This window comes from Armigeres subalbatus, chromosome 2, assembly GCF_024139115.2.
Source record: "Armigeres subalbatus isolate Guangzhou_Male chromosome 2, GZ_Asu_2, whole genome shotgun sequence".
In the NCBI taxonomy this organism is placed as follows: domain Eukaryota; kingdom Metazoa; phylum Arthropoda; class Insecta; order Diptera; family Culicidae; genus Armigeres; species Armigeres subalbatus.
Window position 1 is genome coordinate 371,084,792 of NC_085140.1, and position 22,267 is coordinate 371,107,058.

The following is a 22,267-nucleotide window of genomic DNA, read 5'->3' on the forward strand; positions in this document are numbered from 1 at the left end:
CTCTCTTGCCTGCCTTCGGAAAGAAGACAGCCCGGATTTGACGCCAATCGTTAGGTATGTGCCCCAAAATCAGACTCGCCTTAAAAATCTCAACCAAGGGTGGAACCAGTGTTTTCTCCTCTTTTTGGATCAACGCTGGAAATATTCCATCCATGCCAGGAAAGAGACTTAAATGGCTCGAAAGATCTCACAGCCCTCTCAACCCTGGCCCGAGTGAAAGCTTCCTTTGCAACCTTTATTGCGTCTTTTTAGACCCAGAAACCCATGATTGGATCTCTTGTGGATCTGAGACAGCAATTCCAGTGCCTTGGTCGCCGATGCTCGACTCAGGGATTGAATCAGGGAAGTGGATCTTTAACAATTCGCTCAGTGTATCGCTAGGCTCTACAGTGAGCGAACCATCCGTCTTTCGGAGGCTACCCACACCATTGGAGTGGTCTTTTGAAAGAGTTTTTGGAGTCTGGCCACTACGGATGTATTCTCTATGCTTTCACACATTAGAATCCACGATTTCCGTTTGGCTGACCTTATTTCTTTGCTGTAGTTGGTCAGGGCCTTTCTGTATAAGCTCCCATCGCCGGTTCGCTTAGCACGATTGACCCCCCTACGCGCAGTTTTCCTAAGCTTCTCAAGAGTTTTATTCCACCATGGAACGTCTCTACTCGAACTAGTTGATTTAGTTGGACAGCTCTCTTGGTAGGCGTTAAGGATTTTGTTTTTAATGGATTTGGACGCATCTTCCAATTGTGTTATGGACTTGATGTGACTTTCTATGATGTACTCTTCGGATCGTAGGATAGCTGAGTAGGATTCCCAATCAGTTTTCTTAGGATCTTTAAACGTTTTTTCCATCGTTAGACCCCCTTCCCATTCGAAGATGATGTGTTTATGGCCTGACATTGATATTTCTTCAGAAACATGCCAGTTTTTTATTTTATCAGAGATAGACCGACTACATAGAGTCAAGTCCAAAACTTCCTGACGAATGGAGTTTTCAAACGTGGGCTTGTCACCAACATTACAAATGTCAATGTTCTTGGAAGAGAGAAACTGTAACAGGTACTCACCTCTGGTGTTTATATTGGTACTTCCCCATACGGTGTGATGTGCATTTGCGTCGCACCCTATGACGAAGGGGATGTTGTGTCGGTGGCTGTAGGCTACGAGCGCAGCTATTTCTGGAGGAGGGATTTCGTCCACGTCACCTGGGAAGTATGCCGAGACCACCAAGATCTCTCTACTCCCTCTGGCGGAAGGTACCTCCATCCTGACCGCTACGATGTCCCTTTTTATGAATTCTGAAATTGGAAATTATTTACAGTTGTTATGTAATAAAATAGCCGCTCTAGGAGAAAGCTGGCTGTCATCATATACCAACTTACCTGAGTGTTGCGGTATACATTGTATTCTGGATTTATTGCCCCATGGCTCTTGAATGAGGGCCACGGTTAAATTCTCTTTGGTGAACCTCCGACAGAGCACACCCGTGGCGCTCTCAGCATGGTGGAGGTTCACTTGCAGAACTTTAGTCGCCATTTCCGGGGTTCCTGCTTTTTCCGGACGACGACTGTCCGGCTTTGGATGTTGCGGATCATCAGGATGTCGTTTGGTATTACAGTCTGGGTTTCTCTCTTCCCTGTAGCAACCTGGCCCGCCAGTTTCGCCTCTGTGGTCAAACTGTCGCTTTTGCACCCCCTTTGCCCTGTTTAGATACCTTTGGTTTGGTACCACTAGAGCAGGGAGTCGCATGTAAGCTTCGAGCTTTTCCTTTAGAGGCGGACAGACTAGCCTTTATGGTGCTTTTGGGGTGAGATTTACTAACCTCGCCTGAACCGGAGGCTTCCTCAGATTTCTCTTGGGTCGGCCTTCCAGTTAGCCGAACCTCGCCTGAACAGGAGGCCTCCTCAGATTGCTCTTGGCTCTTGGGTGGAATCGCCACTTCGTCCGTTGCCATCAGCTCTGCACCTTCCCAGGGTTTCATGGATGGGGATATTCTCTTTAACCACTCAGCAGTCTCTTGATCCTTACAGATTAGAACCATGTAACCGGACTTGTAGATGAGGTTGTTGAATTTGGGTTTTATTGGCTCGTTTCGCTGTTGAACTACTCTGAGCAGGAGTGCTTCTTGTAGAAGGTCTAGCTGGGCTGTAGTGAGTTGGACGGTGGGAAAGTCTTTGGGTATTATCCCGACCTTCACGCTTTTGGCCATATCACTGTAGCTGATACCAGCTGTTTTCCTCATGGGTGGGTTTTGTTGTCCAGACACGTTTTTCTGAGGCGCGCGGTTTGAGGACTGCTGGGCGCGCTCTCTCGGATCCAGATGGTGCTTCACCCTTTTTTGTTTTGTTTTCCTCTGTGGCGGATTTGTCTAGGTCGTTTCTCGAGCGTTTTGAGGAAGTGGGCTCGCTCTCCTTATTCAGGATTATGGACAAGGCCTCATTCCGGTCTGTTCCCTTCTCCCGGAGAGTTCTAAGCTGCTTCCTTTGCGAGCGTGTGAGTGTGGGGATTTTCTTTCTCGGAGCACCCTTGGCTTCCGTAGAACCCTTGTTATCTTCGGATCCTTTGCTACTTGCTAAAGATTTTTGGGGGTTGATGATGATCCTTATACCATCATCTTCGTTATCTTCCATGTCCAACAGGTTGGAGTCGGTCGATGAGGGGTTGTAGATCTGGATCAGCTTTGTCGAAACATGTGCTGCTCCGGGAGATAGGCGTTGAGGGGCAGGATATTTCCATCTTCTCCTGCGAACTACTGAGTAGCTGGTCTTCGGTAAGGCCAAGCTGACTCAGAGTGTTCTCCACTTCGCTTTCACACGACTGAGAGAGGCAGTCGTCACCTTGAGGGTTGTTTGTAGAATTTGTACTCATTTTTGGTCCCACGAGTAGCTAGGGAAATAAATGTCCGCTGCACCAGTGCCCCGCCGTAGTGCAGTAAGGGCTGCTTACTGGGGTGTTCGCCCTGGTGCACCCCAGGCTCCGTTCGCGGTTGAGCATGTTTAGAACCCCCTCAACCATTCAGCCCTCGGCACGGGTCGCATGACACCTTGGCATTGGGGTTTATCCATTTTTGCTTTACACGATGGCCATGAATAACAGCCATCGCAACCTTCCTCCTTTACCAGGGCTTAGGACCTGTAGCTCAAGTTCTCAATAGTTTCACAATCTTTCGGACATGCAACTACAGCGAACCATCATTGCTAGCGGAGTTACTGGAGTTTGAATCAAATGGTCTACCAAATCAACCAAGGCTTCCATGATGTCTTCAGTCAATTATGTCCTCCGAGGATTTGTCTTTCACTTGCGTCTCAAATCAAAACATATGAGGTGTTGTAAGATCTCCAAATTGTCCTGGAGTTTGAATCAAATGGTCTACCGAATCTACAGAGGCTTGCACGATGTCCTCAGCCGCGGTATCATCCCAATCATGTCTGCCGAGTATTTGTCTTTCACTTGCGTCTCAAGTCCAGGTATATGAGATGTTTCACGGTCTCCAAATTGTCCTGGAGTTTGATGCAAATGATCTAATGAATGAACCAAGGTATCCATGGTGCCCCAGCCACAATATCGATTATTTGTCTTTCACTTACGCCTCAAATCCAGGTATATGGAATATTGTAGGATCTCCAAAATGTCCTGGAGTTTGAATCAAATGGTCTCAATTAATTGCATATTATTCGGCAACTCGGCCGTACGAAAACCATTTTTTTGTTAAATATCTTGGCTGTGCATATGCACAGCACATGTTTCGAAATGGACAAATTGATATGAAATTTGTGAAAAAGAATCCACGTGTCTTGGAGGGACTCGAACCCTCAACGTCCTACTCTCTAGATAGGCGTGATAACCCCTACACAACAAGACCACTTAAAGGTCACGTTTGCGGAAAAGCCATCAGAATCCGAGTACCAACCTCCACCGCGGTTAGAATTTGCAAAATACAGCAGATTACAGTAGGCTGGATATGTAGTGTGTTTGCCAAAAGATAGACCTGCAAGCAGAGAAACTGGAAGAGGACGTCGACTCTTGGGTTGTTTCCAAAATCGCTGGCTGTTTGCATTCGAGGAAAATGCGCGATCGGCCGTTGTACAGGGAGACTGGCGTTTGACAACCAAGGAACGAGAAACCTGGAATATAACATTATATTCGGTTTTGCTTCAGATAATACTGAGTGTACGACCGCCATAGGTAAAGGTAGGTAGCAGTTGAAAAATAAGTAGTGTTAGAAAAGGTTGAATAATTGAAAATTGATAATAAAGTACTTAGAAGTTAAAAATGAAATAAAAATTTCAATTGGCAATAGATGTAATGTACAAATTAAAACTAGAAATATTTACATGCAAACAATAGTAAAAGAAGAAGTAAAGTAAGTCAATGAAGCTTAAAGCAGAAGTTGAAGCTGTAGTAACAGTAAAAATAAAAGTAGCTGTGAAAAATGAAAAACAAAAGCAGAAGTCAATGTGGATATAATTGGACGTAGAATTAGGAATTAAATTAAATATTCAATAAAACTTGTTCCGCATATGAGGCATCCCTAGTCACCTAGTCCGTTACCTGCTGATGATGAGGAGGCGGCAAATAAACACCACCGCCATCGTCGATGTCGCTAAACACCAAGCGGCGACGCCAATGACAGCGACGGCGATGACGACTCACAGGCTGACTAGTGCTGCTGGTGCTCGTGCTAGTGAACAGCAGCGCCGCACAATAATTCGCGAAGAAACCAGTGCTTCAGAATAGCACCGAACTGCAAACCAGAGCATGGCTGTGTGTGCCAATGGAGCCAGAGCGAATTAAATAACAGCGAACTGGTTGGGCGGCGTTTCATTAGTAAACGAACCGTCAATCCGAAAACAAGTGCCATTCTTCTGCTCCTTCGAACGCGCGCGCGGGTCTTTTCTGTATCCGTTTTTTGATTTTAAAGTTCTCCACCTTTCACCCGTTGGCCACCGCCCTCGAACTTGTTTTAGTTTATTATTTTTTATTTTTTTAAGTTTAGTGGAAGTGAATGCATTATAAAACCTGAAGCACTGGTTTCCGTTCTGATGCGTATAAACGCAGTGTAGATTAGGTGAAGTATCGTTCAATTTGAATGTTGGTGCTTTAATGCACAAGTTTTGAGTGAAAAAAATACGAACAGCGAATATCGAATCATTTCATTAGTTAGGGGAAACCATAATCGACCATTATCGAACATTTTGGTGAAAAACTTTGAACATTTCTGTTCTGTTAATTAAAAGTGAAAAATTTATTGCAACCAGTGCCTCATTAGTGACTTCAGCATATCGTCAGATCATCAATCAACGACAATTCTGCTTAGCTGTTTTCAGGATTTTGGAACTTTTTGAACAATTTGAACGGTAAGTTACCAAAGCGAGACGCCTAATACTTCGTTAACAGCTTTAACCGTTTCTGCATTATACCATTTGCAATCATCACTAAGGATATTAATCTAGATAACGCATCCTTGAGCTATTTTGGTCATCTGCAATAATCAAAACCATAATTATCATGTTCAAAAATATTCATGCTCCAATGGAATGTGAAAAAACACACGAGTCGTTGTTATTGATTTATCTAGCAACCGAATGTCTAGGATACCCACCTGGGTTGAAAAAAAAGGATGAAACAATGTTTGGAGGCTCGACTGGAATACGAATTCCCCAACGTGTTTATTGCGGGTAGCCGTAAACATAGGAATGACGACCCCACAATCGCAAGGATTCGCTGCTCGTAAAACCAAACGTAACAACAAAAGCAACAACACTGATACGGAAAACGGATGGAAGATTTCCACGTTGCTGAAACTGTGATGTATAGAAATTTGGTATTCGGGCGGTCGACGGAAGCGATTTTGTTTGTGTTGTCTATGAATGAAGTTATGTGTTAGTATTTTCAAATAGTGATTCTTCCTTGACATAAGGCGTCTGGTTGATAGCAAGGTTTGGCCATGTAGCATGTTGGGTTGAGTTCACGAATTCGCGTTTTCCGAGTGTTACCTTGCTTACCATGTTTTGTCATGTATTTAGTTTGGCCAGCTGGATTCATATTCTGTAGCATAATTATCTGATTATTAGAATGGAAAACCTTATTCAATAGAATCATCTAAGTAATGCATTTCTTTGAAATAGAAGACAATAACAATGAAAATTTGACCCATTAATTAATTTCTAAAATTTAAAGTTTAACTTTTGAGTAGAACCAACAAAATAACTCGAGATATTGATTCGTTTAGCTTTTATCAATGTCATAATCAGGGTTGTTGATTGATAAATTATCGTCGTTAATTCAACGCCATCTTCATTTTATTATTTTACATTAATAGATTTGGGTTGATTATTAATTTACACAAAATCTTCATGAGTTTTTATTAAAGGTTTTCTGAAATTTCATTAGAATCAGTGGTACATTTCACCAGAAAATTCCCAAGGATTTTTTTTAGGAAAAGAGGTATATTTCCTACAAGATACAGCGATTCAAGAATGTTCCTAATGTTTTGTTCAATTGTAGTGTGTTTTACTTTGCGCATACTGAGAATTTTGACTATAATTGAATCATTCCCGAAATAATGAGAGAATCGAGCCTGTGACAAGCACGGCCATCATCATCAATAGACATAGCCCGCTGTCATAATTGAAAAGAAATATAAAAAAAAATAGTGCCCGGGACATCCTGGCTACGATCTGGCGATGGGCTAAACAATAGGATGTCAGTAGCCTGGAGAGAATAATGAAAAACTTTTTGTAGTGGTCACCGTGCCGCGGCTATTCTTGAAGGATTTGTTCAACGAATGGATTACACTCCCCCTCCGAAAAGGAACATTCGTCGTTTTATATTGCCCGGCTAAAAACTGGTCACTGAATCAGCCTGAAAATTGTTCAACGAACCAGTAACATGCATAACCGACCACACACACTCGAATTGTCTAACCCAAGATGACAACAGCCATCGTCCTGCAAACCTGACCAACAGAGCCCAGCACACTCCCAAATCCTATCACGTGGTCACAGTACAATAAAGTTATCATCACTAGAAACAACCTTCCTGACCCATCTTTCCCTCTCACTGCGAAAGACAAAGCAACTCGAATAAAAGTAGGCAGACAGGACAAGAACTAACGCGGAACGTGAAGTGCTATTTAGACTATCTCAATCACATCTAATAAGCTAGTAACAACGATTAACAGAAATTAAGAAATACACTAATTAATGATTTGAGTGTATTACTTCTACGTGAAGTTGATATTAGAAAGAAGTACAGTTTATTTCGGCAGCAACACTTTATATTTTTTTGTTTTCTGGCCAAATTTTCCAAAATATCAAAGTAGCTTTCTGGGAATATGTTTTGCTTAGGCGACTATCTGGTGCTTTTTTTCGTTGCGACTAAACATAAGCGCAGAAGTAGCCTTTTTTTATTAGCGGTACAATATTTATCGAATAATACGTTGGCCTGTAGTAGGTACATTACTTTCAGTCAGGTCAAGGTAGGAATTACTTTCTACTTCTAATGCTTTTCGAATTGTGCCGCTTGTCTTGCATGCAACTTTTACTACTTGGGCACTTATGCCACTGCGATGCACTCTGACTGGCGTTTTACGATGGAGGGCACACTGAACCGCGAACGGATCCGGAAAAAATGTTTTGGGATGACTTATTATATGACAAGTTCGGGATGACTCGATCGGCCAGGGTTTTGACTGAAGTCGCCAGCTGGAGTGCGATGGTGATGGCGCGCAAGCTTTGTAATCTCTGCTATTCAAAACACGTAGACCATGAATAGGCCATTGACACAATTAGGCTACACAAATGACACTCAATCCTTGGTCTGGGTTCCTTCAAGACCCAAGACAGTCGCACAGGTCACATTGTCACAAAAACTTTACCGCACAATCTACATCTACTCTAGCCTATACAGGAAACTATCCAATACTTCACGTTTAAAATCACAAACCAATAACACCACAGAACAAACTAAAGGATCGCGCTTTTCTTTACTCACGGTCAAGATCAAAGTGGACGAGCTGATTGCAAGGAGTCATCAGATTAACGTTCTTTGGCAATGTAAGCGGCAACATGTAGAAGTGCGACGGATTTCATTGACTCTGATTGCAAGAAATACAAGATTGTAAACATCTCTCTTCTTCCATTCGAAGTGGTCTAGTGTGCGACTCATATTCCCGAACCCTTTCTCATCGCTCGGATTTTATGTAACGGTGTCACGAATGGTGATCAGCTGTTCACGCAACGTTCTCTGCTCCCCGTAACGCTGGTAGATCACTTTTTCGTAGTGTGTTACGGAATAAGATCTATCAAACTGAGCCATATTTAATCCATTTTCTAGCTAGGGCAATAAGTTGGGATAAGGGATTTATCGTATATTATACTCGAATTCCACCATTTATGGCTAAACTATACGCAGCGGAAGCAACTTTTCAAGCAATTAGTTAAAAAACCTTGGTACCCATCGTTCTAGACTGAAATTATTGCTAGACAAAAATCGAGTTAGGGGTTTTAATACGTACTTACTCTTCATGTATTAACAGTTCATGAAGAGTTGGTACGTATGGTAGTGAGAGGAACACACGAAAATTCTTGTTACTGAACAAACTCTTTAGCATGAAATGGTTTTGTAGATAGAACAAAATCCCGGGTTTGGAGCTTTACCGGTGATATTCTAGAAGCACGATAAGAATGTGGCTAGGGCTAAGATGCAAGGCCAAATAACAGTATTATTTTTATTATATTTTCAATATATTGACAAGGGGCGCGGCCAAATAACAGTATTATTTTTATTATATTTTCAATATATTGACAAGGGGCGCGCCTTCAATGAGATTCCTCTCTGTGAAGGGCCTAAATAGTGGGACATTGTCATGATGCTCTTGACAAAACAAAACAAGAACTGTATCGAAATTGATACTGCATTGTTTTTCAATAGTAATGGAGCAATGCACTTATACACTAAAGATACTGGGAATGCTACAATAGATCTAATATTACTGGTCACAGTAGAACACCCGAACAGGAAAAAAAATCTTCTGTTCTTCCACATAATGCACATTGCACATATTCGCATCGGATTTATTCAGAACATTGTAAATTAATGGAAAAAATAATGGAAAAATGAGCAAAATCCCTTCATATTCACTCAAATTCAGCGATTTGCGATACTTCCACATGATCGGTAAAACTGTCGTTCAATCCATTAAGAAAAAAAACAAACAAACATGCGTACGCCATAATTTTACACCACCATTCATTCAGGCGTTTTTCCCCAGGCCCATTTTTTAAATATTTTTTGTATGCGTTAGAAAGTAATGAAAACCTTGTTATTTTGAATAGGAGATCATTGTGAAATGTTACTGGTTTTGTATATTTTGCATCTACACTTTGAAATGTTTCGGTATTCTTCTTTATATTGGTGAAAACATCGAAAAAGCTTAAGGAGTGCATTTTGAACTGTTCTCCCCTCCTTGGTTTTACAGTTCGTGTTTGAGTCACAGAATGGCTTACTTTCCGAGTCCAAAGAACTGAATGCTTTAATGACCATTATACAGACGAATTGCCACCCCTCGTTATTTAAGGGTCTATCAATATGAAGAGAGATCAAGGAATGGGAGAACATTGAAATAGTACTAGATTCGGTGCACCAGTAGGGGAAACTGGACACACGTCCCAAGTAACATTTTTAGTTTTAAAACGCTCTTGAAGACCATTATTTGCTCTACAAGAGTGCGTTAAAACCATTATAAAACCAAAATGTTACTGGGGGTGATCCCCGGAGACACATGATTCTCCCCTGTTTTCTCGGAAACTAATAACATTTTTATAACACTAATATGTATTAGCAGATCCGTTAAACAGACGATTGAATTAGAGTATCATTTTATATTACTTACTTTATGTATACATGTTTCAGAGAGGTTTTATTTAAGAAAATTATTTTGATGACAAGTGAGGCTTTATTATTTAAGCCAGTGATCCCCAAAGTGCGGCCCTCGAAGCCTTTTGTTGCGGCCCGCGAAGGATTTCAAAATATACACTTCATGTGGCCCGTTGATACGCATTAGATGTCAACAAATGCTTTTCAACATGCTAAATTGTTTGTGCTTCTCAGGGAATCTGTCAAGTTCACATCATTTTGATGTTTAAGAACCATCGTGATTGATTAAATTCATCACTTCATATGTTACGTAGGACAACAACAAACAACTGTGATGGTATTGCCCCGGGCTATGAAAATATTTTTTTCCACATATTCAAACGAACTAAATGTTGGACTTGAGGTCAAAATAATGTTGTCATACACTGCTCTGAGGGGGGCAGCAGGGACTATGTCCAAGGGCTTGACGATCCCTCCCCAGGCCATCTGCGAGTTGTGGCGCCTGCCTAGGATGTGGTGGGGTTTGACAGTGGGCCCTGTTAAACCTCTATAAAAGCTGCATGAATCCGCAAGTAGGCTCCGCCAAAGCGACCGTGTGCCGCTCAAAGCGCACAAGCCCAAGTCCTGGTGTTAGGTGGGACGCTAAACAGCCCTGACACGACGGCCCTCCGACGAGACAGGAGGTTTGCGCAGGCCCAATAAGCCGCCTTTAAAAACAACCATTACGAACAACATAGAAGATAATCCGACTCGCTACAATCGGCAACGACCTAGGCGACGAATAAAGGAACACGATTGGAAGCTTGGAACATGGAACTGCAAGTCGCTTGGCTTCGCAGGTTGCGACAGGATAATCTACGATGAATTACATCCCCGCAACTTCGATGTCGTAGCGCTGCAGGAAATCTGCTGGACAGGACAGAAAGTGTGGAAAAGCGGGCATCGAGCGGCTACCTTCTACCAAAGCTGTGGCACCACCAACGAGCTGGGAACCGGCTTCATAGTGCTGGGAAAGATGCGCCAACGCGTGATTGGGTGGCAGCCAATCAACGCAAGGATGTGCAAGCTGAGGATAAAGGCCGTTTCTTCAACTATAGCATCATCAACGTGCACTGCCCACACGAAGGAAGACCCGATGACGAGAAAGAAGCGTTCTATGCACAGCTGGAGCAGACATACGATGGATGCCCACTGCGGGATGTCAAAATCGTCATCGGTGACATGAACGCTCAGGTAGGAAGGGGGGGATGTATAGACCGGTCATCAGAACGGATAGTCTGCATACCGTATCGAACGACAACGGCCAACGATGCATTAACTTTGCAGCCTCCCGCTGAATGGTAGTCCGAAGCACTTTCATCCCCGTAAGAATATCCACAAGGCCACATGGAAATCACCTAATCAAGTAACGGAAAACCAAATCGACCACGTTCTAATCGACGGTAAATTTTTCTCCGACATCACGAACGTACGCACTTACCGCAGTGCGAATATTGAATCCGACCACTACCTCGTCGCAGTATGTCTGCGCTCAAAACTCTCGACGGTGATCAACACGCGTCGGAGTCGTCCGCCGCGGCTAAACATTGGGCGGCTACAAGACGGTAGACTAGCCCAAGACTACGCGCAGCAGCTGGAAGTGGCACTCCCAACGGAAGAGCAGCTAGGCGCAGCATCTCTTGAAGATGGCTGGAGAGATATTCGATCCGCCATTGGAAGCACCGCAACCGCTGCACTAGGCACGGTGGCTCCGGATCAGAGAAACGACTGGTATGACGGCGAATGTGAGCAGTTAGTTGAGGAGAAGAATGCAGCATGGGCGAGATTGCTGCAACACCGCACGAGGGCGAACGAGGCACGATACAAACGGGCGCGGAACAGACAAAACTCGATTTTCCGGAGGAAAAAGCGCCAGCAGGAAGATCGAGACCGTGAAGAGACGGAGGAACTGTACCGCGCTAATAACGCACGAAAGTTTTATGAGAAGTTGAACCGTTCACGTAAGGGCCACGTGCCACAGCCCGATATGTGTAAGGACATAAACGGGAACCTTCTTACGAACGAGCGTGAGGTGATCCAAAGGTGGCGGCAGCACTACGAAGAGCACCTGAATGGCGATATGGCAGACAACGGTGGCGGTATGGTAATGAACCTAGGAGCACGCGCGCAGGACATGCGACTTCCGGCTCCGAATCTCCAGGAAATCCAGGAGGAGATCGGCCGGCTGAAAACAACAAAGCCCTGGAGTTGACCAACTACCAGGAGAGCTGTTTAAACACGGTGGTGAAGCACTGGCTAGAGCGCTGCACTGGGTGATTACCAAGGTTTGGGAGGATGAGGTTCTGCCGCAGGAGTGGATGGAAGGTGTCGTGTGTCCCATCTACAAAAGGGCGATAAGCTGGATTGTAGCAACTACCGCGCAATCACATTGCTGAACGCCGCCTACAAGGTACTCTCCCAAATTTTATGCCGTCGACTAACACCAATTGCAAGAGAGTTCGTTGGGCAGTACCAGGCGGGATTTATGGGTGAACGCTCTACCACAGACCAGGTGTTCGCCATACGTCAGGTATTGCAGAAATGCCGCGAATACAACGTGCCCACACATCATCTATTTATCGACTTCAAAGCCGCATATGATACAATCGATCGGGACCAGCTATGGCAGCTAATGCACGAAAACGGATTTCCGGATAAACTGATACGGTTGATCAAGGCGACGATGGATCGGGTGATGTGCGTAGTTCGAGTTTCAGGGGCATTCTCGAGTCCTTCGAAACCCGTAGAGGGTTACGGCAAGGTGATGGTCTTTCGTGTCTGCTATTCAACATCGCTTTGGAGGAGTAATACGAAGGGCAGGGATTGACACGAGTGGTACGATCTTCACGAAGTCCGTCCAGTTATTTGGCTTCGCCGACGACATTGATATCATGGCACGTAACTTTGAGAGGATGGAGGAAGCCTACATCAGACTGAAAAGCGAAGCTAAAAGGATTGGACTAGTCATCAACACGTCGAAGACGAAGTACATGATAGGAAGAGGCTCAAGAGAGGTCAATGTGAGCCACCCACCACGAGTTTCTATCGGTGGTGACGAAATCGAGGTGGTTGAAGAATTCGTGTACTTGGGCTCACTGGTGACCGCCGATAACGATACCAGCAGAGAAATTCGGAGACGCATAGTGGCTGGAAATCGTACGTACTTTGGACTCCGCAAGACGCTCCGATCGAATAGAGTTCGCCGCCGTACCAAACTGACTATCTACAAAACGCTTATAAGACCGGTAGTTCTCTACGGACACGAGACCTGGACGATGCTCGTGGAGGACCAACGCGCACTGGGAGTTTTCGAAAGGAAAGTGTTGCGTACCATCTATGGTGGGGTGCAGATGGCGGACGGTACGTGGAGGAGGCGAATGAACCACGAGTTGCATCAGCTGTTGGGAGAACCATCCATCGTTCACACCGCAAAAATCGGAAGACTGCGGTGGGCCGGGCACGTAGCCAGAATGTCGGACAGTAATCCGGTGAAAATGGTTCTCGACAACGATCCGACGGGAACAAGAAGGCGAGGTGCACAGCGGGCAAGGTGGATCGATCAGGTGGAGGACGACTTGCGGACCCTCCGCAGACTGCGTGGTTGGCGAAGTGCAGCCTTAAACCGAGCTGAATGGAGAAGTCTTTTATGTGCAGCACAGGCCACTCCGGCCTTAGTCTGATGATAAATAAATAAATACACTGCTCTGAAATGAGAAATCTTTAAATACAAGTTAGGGTTTGGCAAAATTTGAATTGGTTTTCTAACTCCAGAAAAAAAGATAAATATCAACGTACTTTTCGCTACCTAAATTGTTTAACAAAGTCAAGATTTTGTCCATGCTCCGATTAGTTGATGAAGGTTTCAGTAAATTTCAATTGATCGAAAATCTGGAAACACGGTAAATAGTGCGGGATCCAGATTTATTCAACTTCTATTCAAAATTGCTGGCAAGTTCACCTGGCTCCGAAACATGTTTGATCAGTGGAGTCTCTTATCTTACTTTTAATCTATTCAATGACACAGAATTGGGAGATTTCAATATTTTGACTACCCAAATTGGAAATAAAATTATCAGAGTCAAATCATAGCTAATCAATGAGGTTAAGGAATCGTTACTTATATTTATTAAAATAATTAAATTATTAAAATATTTTTGTTTTCCCCTTGAAAAAGACACAATCCCCGTGGCGAAACGTCGGGTCAATAATAAACTTGTTGTAATAATTGTAAGATTGAGAAGCCGTTCAATAAATATAATTAAAACGTACAGTCGATCTATAATCAGGAATCGTTACTCCTTTGTAGTGAACAATAATTCTTGAGCTTGATTGACTGCTCGTAGTTGCTACTCCATTATGACCAGATCAGCATTATGCACAGGGAACCAACAGATGTTTGCTTGGGACTAGCACACATCTTCAATGTACAAGTACTGGTGATCTCATTTGTTAGGTCATACTGGCGCCTGCCACGTCAGAATGCAAGTCAATGTAGGGAAGGGGAGGAAATGATGATGCAATCACTCGCCCGCTGCAAGCCGAATATACCTCTGCACTTGCCACGAGATCATGCGGAATTTGTTGGAATTTCTGGTTTAGGTTGAGAGGCAGAGGTCCGTCTTGGTTAACGAGCTGCCAATGTGATAGATAGGAGAAGGTAACTGATGGAATTTCTAATTGGATGTAGGAAACGAGCTCTATAAGTTCATTTCCAATTCTAGCAGATTACTGTTAGAATACTCAAATTGAAGGTATAGGAATAGTAATGGAAACGGTATGGAAGTCCATTTCCAGTTCTAGCGATTGCTAGAACATGAGAAATAAAGAGAAAGATACAAAGTAGGAGAATGGAACGGACCTAGGATTGACCTCCTGCGTATGAGGCAGATGCAGTAGCCATATGACTACCAAGCCCGCCTCGAAACAAGAGAGATCACGCACTGAACTGATTAATTTTATTACCGGCCGCGCAATGCAGAACACAATAATTCGGCCGACCGCGCGATCGTTCTGCTGTCCGAAACATGAGAGATCACGCACTGAACTGATTAATTTTATTACCAGCCGCGCAATCCCTTTGTAGTGAACAATAATTCTTCAATAAAAATTCAAAATCGTAGTATCGGGTAACATTATGCGAAAATATGTTTCTCGTGCCAAGTCCGCTACCACAAAAGTATCTGTTAGTATCAACTAAAAGTCAGCTACGGCAATAAAACCCGTAGAATAAAATGTGCTTACTAGTATGTTATTTGAAGAAGATTCATCGCAACAAGTTTTATTCAAATGTGAAATAGGTGTATTAAAAATAATTTTGATTAAGCTTTAAAATTCTACATGAAATGAAAATCAAATGTTGCATATGTGTAAGTACTGCGGCCCGCTTCTGCAGTTCAAAATTGCTATGCGGCCCTTGATTGTAAGCATGCTGGGGACCACTGATTTAAGCGTTCTCATTTTTTTTTGAAGAAGAAAAGTTTATTAACGTTAACGCTGATTAATGATTTATTAAGAAGTTTTTATGAAAAAATCCACGAAAATGGTAAAAACATAACAAATTGTATAGAAAAATACCACCTCTCCAACAGACAATTGAAAACATAAACGACAATACGACACAGAACAACAGTGTAGGTGTTAAAAATGATCGTATGTTCGGAGTTATGATAATAATTAAGAATTAAAACCCTTTCAGTTTCCCCGGAAGAAGGCTGTCAAACACTACAGAAACGTCGGGCAGTTAAAACAATATTGCTTGCATAATTTAGATTGTAAAGCAGAATTACATAACATAACATAGTTTTGTATATATCTAACCAAATTGTCATGTCATTTCAAATTTTTACTGGACATAGTTTTGTTATTGTAATAAACTCATTCAATTAATCGTCGCTCATTTTCATTCAACATGAACACCTTGATTACCAACAGTTTGGATACACTTGATCCCGATATTTCATATATTAACCCTTCCGTTACCAACCCCCTTTTTGAAAACGAAAATAAAAATCTTTTTGGCTGTAACTTTTTTGTCTTTTGACTTTTTTTTCGCAAAAGAAGCGGAATTTATTCAAGTTTCATGGGCTCTATGGATTTTTAGGACTGACCACTTGATACCGGAGTTATTACGAATATAAAATGGGTTTTAGCTTTTTGCCATATGCCAGAACGCATACTTCGGAAATGATTATTTTAGATATTTTGGGCAATGGCCAAAAGCTAACATCCATTTTAAATCCGGAATAACTCCGGTATCAAGTGGCCAGTTCTAAAAATCTGAACTTGAATATATTTCCTCTATTGGTGAAAGTTGCGAAAAAAAAATGTCGAAGGACAAAAAAGGTACAGACAAAAAGATTTTTATTTTCGTTTTTAAAAGGGGGGTTGGTAACGGAAGGGTTAAGGCAATATATATTTGTTTTATTCATTCGCATATTATTGTATTTCATGCAACTAATTGATCAGTTATATTTTTTTTCTGGTTAAAAAGTTTAATAAAATTTAATCTTCAATTTTGTCAATCAAGCAATACACGCATAATTCGAATAGCTTTATTTTATTGACCAGAGCAATATGTAGTTGAACAAACTTAACTTCGATTAGTTTTATTAAATGCGAGTTAATTTGTGCAAAATTGCAATATTGAATGACAACAAGATATGTGAGCCTAATTCTGCCAAGCAATAAAAACTTGAAGTGACGAGGAATGCTCGGCAAAACCACAACCTCAATTTTTTTTTATGTACATTACCTGCACAAACGTATTGAATCATGTGCTTCCTTCGGTCGAAAAAATCAATTTTGATGGTCTTGGTGGTTGACAATAGTAGTTGTGCGATGTGCACCAACAACTGGTTGTCACAATTAGCCGATATCTTGGCGATGAAGTAATGATGATAATGAATTCGGGTAAATCTTTTACTGGTGTGCTTATCGACTAGGATTAATTCAGAGGATCACATCGCAATGCTAGAGATAAGCTTAATCAAACATGGCGAGTTATCCATGGGCCCATAACTAACTTTTCAGCTTGATAATGCAACGTCTCTCAACTTTGAATTGACTTAAACATGTTTTTTAAAGGAAAATATAGAATATTTTGAGACATAACCCTGTTCTCCGGGCCCTAAATCCTTAAAAAACCATTGGCTCGATACTTTTATTAAAAAACAACATAATTATGATAATATTGCATTTTTGAAAAAGCTGGGAGTGTTCGAGAGACGCGTGCTTAGGACCATCTTTGGCGGTGTGCAAGAAGATGGTGTGTGGCGGCGAAGGATGAACCACCAGCTCGCCCAGCTCTACGACGAACCCAGCATCCAGAAGGTAGCTATAGCCGGATGGGTACGATGGGCAGGACATGTTGCAAGAATGCCGGACAGCATCCCTGCAAATATTGTGTTTGCAATCTATTGATGTGATTTTTGAAATGTAGCACATACCTACACTACAATTCATCCCAGAAAATTGTATATTGTTCTGAGTTGTGCCGATGTTCTATATCACCCAAGGACTCCATTGGAGTGTAGGCCTTGAAATTCTTCAACGAAGTCATCATTTATTTCTTTAAGATCGATTGACTTATCGGATAGGGCATTTTCCCTGTACTCGTATCTGTTGTACTGCAGGAACTTTAAGTCACTAAACAAATTTGAACATTTAGATATTCTAGATTAGATTTATTTTGAAGTAGGTTACCTAAGTTGAGCGAGCTTATCAAGAGATCCAGCGAGTTCATAGTTCATTTTCTCTTTTGGATCTATAAGCTAGTCATTGATTTTTCTACATTTAGTGCGGTCACTTAAATCCTCAAATTTGTTTATGGCCTTCTACGAGATGTCAAAGCTACTGGCTCTGGTTTAGCATGAAAAGCTCTTCTAAATAAAATTTTGTATTATTCCACTCCGCATTATCTATATAGAAAAGTAAGTTTTCGACCTGTCATATCTCAGACTTCAAATATAGATTTCTAAATTTTGAATGGAGTTGACTCCTTTATTGTTTATCCTCAGCGAAGCTTTGGCAAATATATTCTAAAGCTTTTTCAACACGATCTACCTGACGTACCTCGTGAGCTCTGAATAATTAAATGAGTTGCCTATAATTCATGCTTTACAAAATAATAACTACAAAATCTTCACGCGATTCATCTTTGCTATCACAGCAGATTCACTCAGATGGAAATTCATAAATGCTCTGTTTATTGTACAAACATTTTCGTTTCTTATATGTACAATAGAGTGATTCGAATTTTGACTTTTTTGCTCCCCGAAGCTTAAAGGATTGCATCTGCCAATTCAATAATCTTCCTAAATTTTTAGCTAATTTGGATGTAATTTGAGTGAGCACGCGTGGTTTGAAGTTTGTATGAAAATTACTATGAAAACAGTAACTTTTATGGAAAAACGGTCACCCACGCTTCTCATAAAGGTCTAAAAACATATGAGTAAATCGGCAACATAGGACATTTTATATGGAAGCAGGCGGTCTTCGTCGTGAAGCGATTTGAAGAAATACTGAATCGTGGGAAATTTAATTTAACATCAATATGAATAATAAGCATTTTTGTTATCTTCACAACTTCGCTTCCAAATGACAACTCGCTTCGCTACAACAACTGCCTTTCAGCTTGAGATGTATTCTGTGTAGTCAATTTAATGATTATATTTGAATAGTTCATGGGCCACATCACGGAACGATCATTCACCTAAGGGTCAGTTTTCATAGTAATTTCCATACAAACTTTAAATGACGTGTGCACAATCAAATTACATTCAAATTTGTTAAAAATTTGAGAAGATTATTTAAATGGCAAATGCAATCGTTTAAGCATTGGGGGGCGATAAAGTCAAAAATTTAATCACTCTAATGTACATCTTTCTAAAATTAACATAAAAATTTCTCAATTTTATAAAATAAATTCAAATATGAACCCCTGGGTATTTTCAGACTTCTGCGGGTTTTCATATTTACTTTTTTGATACTTGATAGAGAGGGCTACTTCCTCTTATACTATGTTCGCACTACAGCCTGAATAACATGTTATTCGAATTATCGACAAAAGAAAGCTCATTAAGATAGCCGAATAACATGTTACAAGGTGCGAACATAGTATTAGTGAGCCTACGCCTAATAAAGTATCATTCATCAGCTGCATAAGCCATTACACGAAACCTATGGCATCTTCCAAGCTATCTATTTTAACTGCTGTTGATGTTATTTTGGCATACGTATCAAATTAGTTTCTAGCCCATCACAGTCTGCCGTGTATTATAAGAACACCCATGTTTAATGTTTCAAAATGCATGACTTTTTTTTAAGCAGCTGGATTTGGATTTCAATGCCTTCTGGGATGTCCATAGAAAGGCGTAGGGGTTGTCCCTAAGTCATGGGTTCCCAAACTGTGGGTCGCGAAAGACTAATTTTGATTCATACTTGCACCACAAATCTATTCAAGGAATTAGATATGGATCTACGGAATCAATTGGTGACTAGAGAACAACCAATTTTACGAAGTCAATTACCTCTTTTCGTTATCCGTAAAAGATGGAGTTATGAATGCTGGACAGAGGCAAACAATCCGAAATAGAATAAAAAATTGCAGAGATTTTTGCAAATACAATACAATTAAAATCTAAACAAAAATCCAAACCAAATCTAATCAAACTACAATCCAAATAAATCCAATCCAAATTCAACCCAATCTTAATCCAATCCAAATCCGGTATCGGTATTTGATGGCTTTTGGCTGTTGCTCAGCAAACGATATCCAGCTGTAAGTCCGTCCGAATTATAAATTTTAGACATCATCTGCGACATTTTGCCTATACACAACACGTTTCCAATTCAAATCTAATTCAAATCCAATCCAAATTCAATCGAAATTCATTCCAAAACCAATCCAAAACCAATTCAAATCCAAAACAAATTCAAATTGAATCCACATACAAATCCAAATCGAATGTAAATCCAATTCAAATCCAACTTCAATCCAAATCTAATCCGAAATCCAGCCCAAATCTGATCTGTATCTAATCCAAATATAATCCATATCCCATTAAAATCCAATTCAAATCCAATCTAAATCCAAATCGAATGTAAATCGAATCCAAATCCAACCCAAATTCAATGTAAATCCAATCCAAATCGAATGTAAATCCAATCCAAACCCAAGTTCAAATCAAACCCAATCTTAATGCAATCCAATCCAAATCTGATCTAAATCCAATCCAAATCGAATAAAAATCCAATCAAATCAAATCCAAATGCAATCTAAATCTAATCTAAATCCATTCCAAATTTAGTCCAAATCCAATCTTAATCCAATCCAAATATAATCCAAATCCAATCCAAATCTGATCCAACTACAAATCCAAATAAATCCAATCCAAGTTCAACCCAAATCCAATCTCAATCCAAATCGAATGTAAATCTAATCCAAATCTAATCTAAATCTAATCCAAATCCATTCCAAATTCAATCCAAATCCAATCTTAATCCAATACAAATCCAATCAAAATTCAATCCAAATCGGAATCCAAATCGAATGTAAATCGAATCCAAGTCGAATTTAAATTCTATCCAAATCCAATTCAAATTCAATTCAAATTGAATGTAAATCGAATCCAAATCCAACGTAAATCAAATCCAAGTCGAATGTAAATCCAATCCAAATCTAATCCAAATCCAATCCAATCCAAATTCAGTCTAAATTTAATCCAAATGCAATTCAAATTAGATCCAAAGCCAAATCCAAATCGAATGTAAATCGAATCCAAATCCAACCCAAATCCAAATCCAATTTATATCCATTCCAAATAGAATTAAAAAAATGCTGAGATTTTGACAAATATGTACAAAGCTTAAGCTTTTAGTAAGTCAACTCGAATTACGAATTAGAGAAAGTCGATTTTTGATTTACGGCCACCTAATTCCCCGTAGTGCTGGTACAGAACGACTTGACGAGCGTGGGCGCACTCGAGGATGGAGAGATGCGGCTACGAACCGTGTATTATGGCGTCAAATTTTTGATTCATTTTTATCAGTTTAGATGTAAGCTAAATAAATGTAATAAATAAATGGAGGAGTGGAAAAGCCAAAATTGAACGCACCCGACTTTTCATATGGTATTACATGTGATGATTAAAATATATTCGTACTTTTGATCAAGCTAAATTTATAGCAGCCGGCTAACTGAAGGTTACCTTATTGAAATTTAAAAATGAAGGTCTCCATAGACAAGTTCGCATAAAAACTAATGATTATTTTCGGTATGGAAAATGTGCGACCGAATCGATGACCGACATAACTTAGTTCATATCGTCAGACAATATTGAATTGATATCGGTCATCGCTGTAGTGAAGACATTCTAATCAATAAAACAGTTGTATTCGTTTGCAGCAAATGGTGTTTTCATGCCGCAGCTCAAATAAAGGGTCAATTGTGATAAATTTGTCTTCAGCGCAATCTTTGATTCAGTGTCACCGTGAATGGGGAAGTGTAAAAATATAGCCATAAAATGCAAATGTAGATTTTTGGTGATATTTCGTCAGCTTTTATTTTTGCCGTTTGATATTTGGGATGCAGATCACAGAAAATAAGATTTGATCGAATGAATCAAACATGTTTATTGTTTATCTTGGTTAATTAACTTATTTTTTATGTTTATATTATTTTATGTTTTCAAAAGTCACAATTTAAGTGCTATGATAGAACATATCGAAACATCACCCTTAGTGAAGAACTTATAGAATAAAAAAATAAAAACCATGGTAATGAAAAAAGAAAAAATACACCAACCAACGCAGTTAACACTCCATGAAAAAAATACAAATTTTTCATTAAAGAAAAGAAAATCAAGAAAAAAAGGGTGGAAACAATAACTATTTTGCATTTTTCTTTAGGTCGCTATCTTTGAGTTGACGTGGATAAGAATAATTAATAATCGGATCTCAAGAATCAGCATGCTATCCTATTAACATCAAATATCTTAGCTAACATGCCATCAATAAGATTGAAATTTGCAGACTTTATTAAAATATTTACCGTCGGTATCCTTTCCAGCTCTAAAAAAGTCCGTCATTATGATTGGGTGCAGTTTGTGTAGTGTTTTATCTGCATGATTTCACCACAAAATTTCCACTTTCATTGGAGAATTTATGTATGTAGTTGTTCACGCCAATCCCATGTTGTATGTAGTCAAAAACTTCCCGACAACTTTGTTAATGGTAAATTTACAGACCTGAATGTATGCTGATAATTTGTCAGTCACATAAAGTTTTGCGTGCAGAATTGGGCTTGTAGGTAAATATAGGAATGTTTGTTTTGCTTCCAAACAGCTCGGTA

The 22,267-nt window shown here is 40.5% G+C and overlaps 1 protein-coding gene across 9 annotated transcripts in view; it reads left to right on the forward strand.

Annotated features, from left to right (window-relative positions):
• The first annotated feature begins 4,813 nt into the window (after window positions 1–4,813).
• The window catches only part of LOC134213071 (uncharacterized), a 105,946-nt gene continuing 88,492 nt past the window's right edge, over window positions 4,814–22,267 (forward strand). For 4 of the 9 annotated variants that reach the window (XM_062691614.1, XM_062691618.1, XM_062691621.1 and 1 more), the window contains exon 1: window positions 4,814–5,357. The gene's annotated coding sequence lies outside the window, so the exon portion shown is untranslated. The remainder of the gene's footprint in view (window positions 5,358–22,267) is intronic. The other 5 variants (XM_062691617.1, XM_062691620.1, XM_062691616.1 and 2 more) reach the window with 4 other exon arrangements.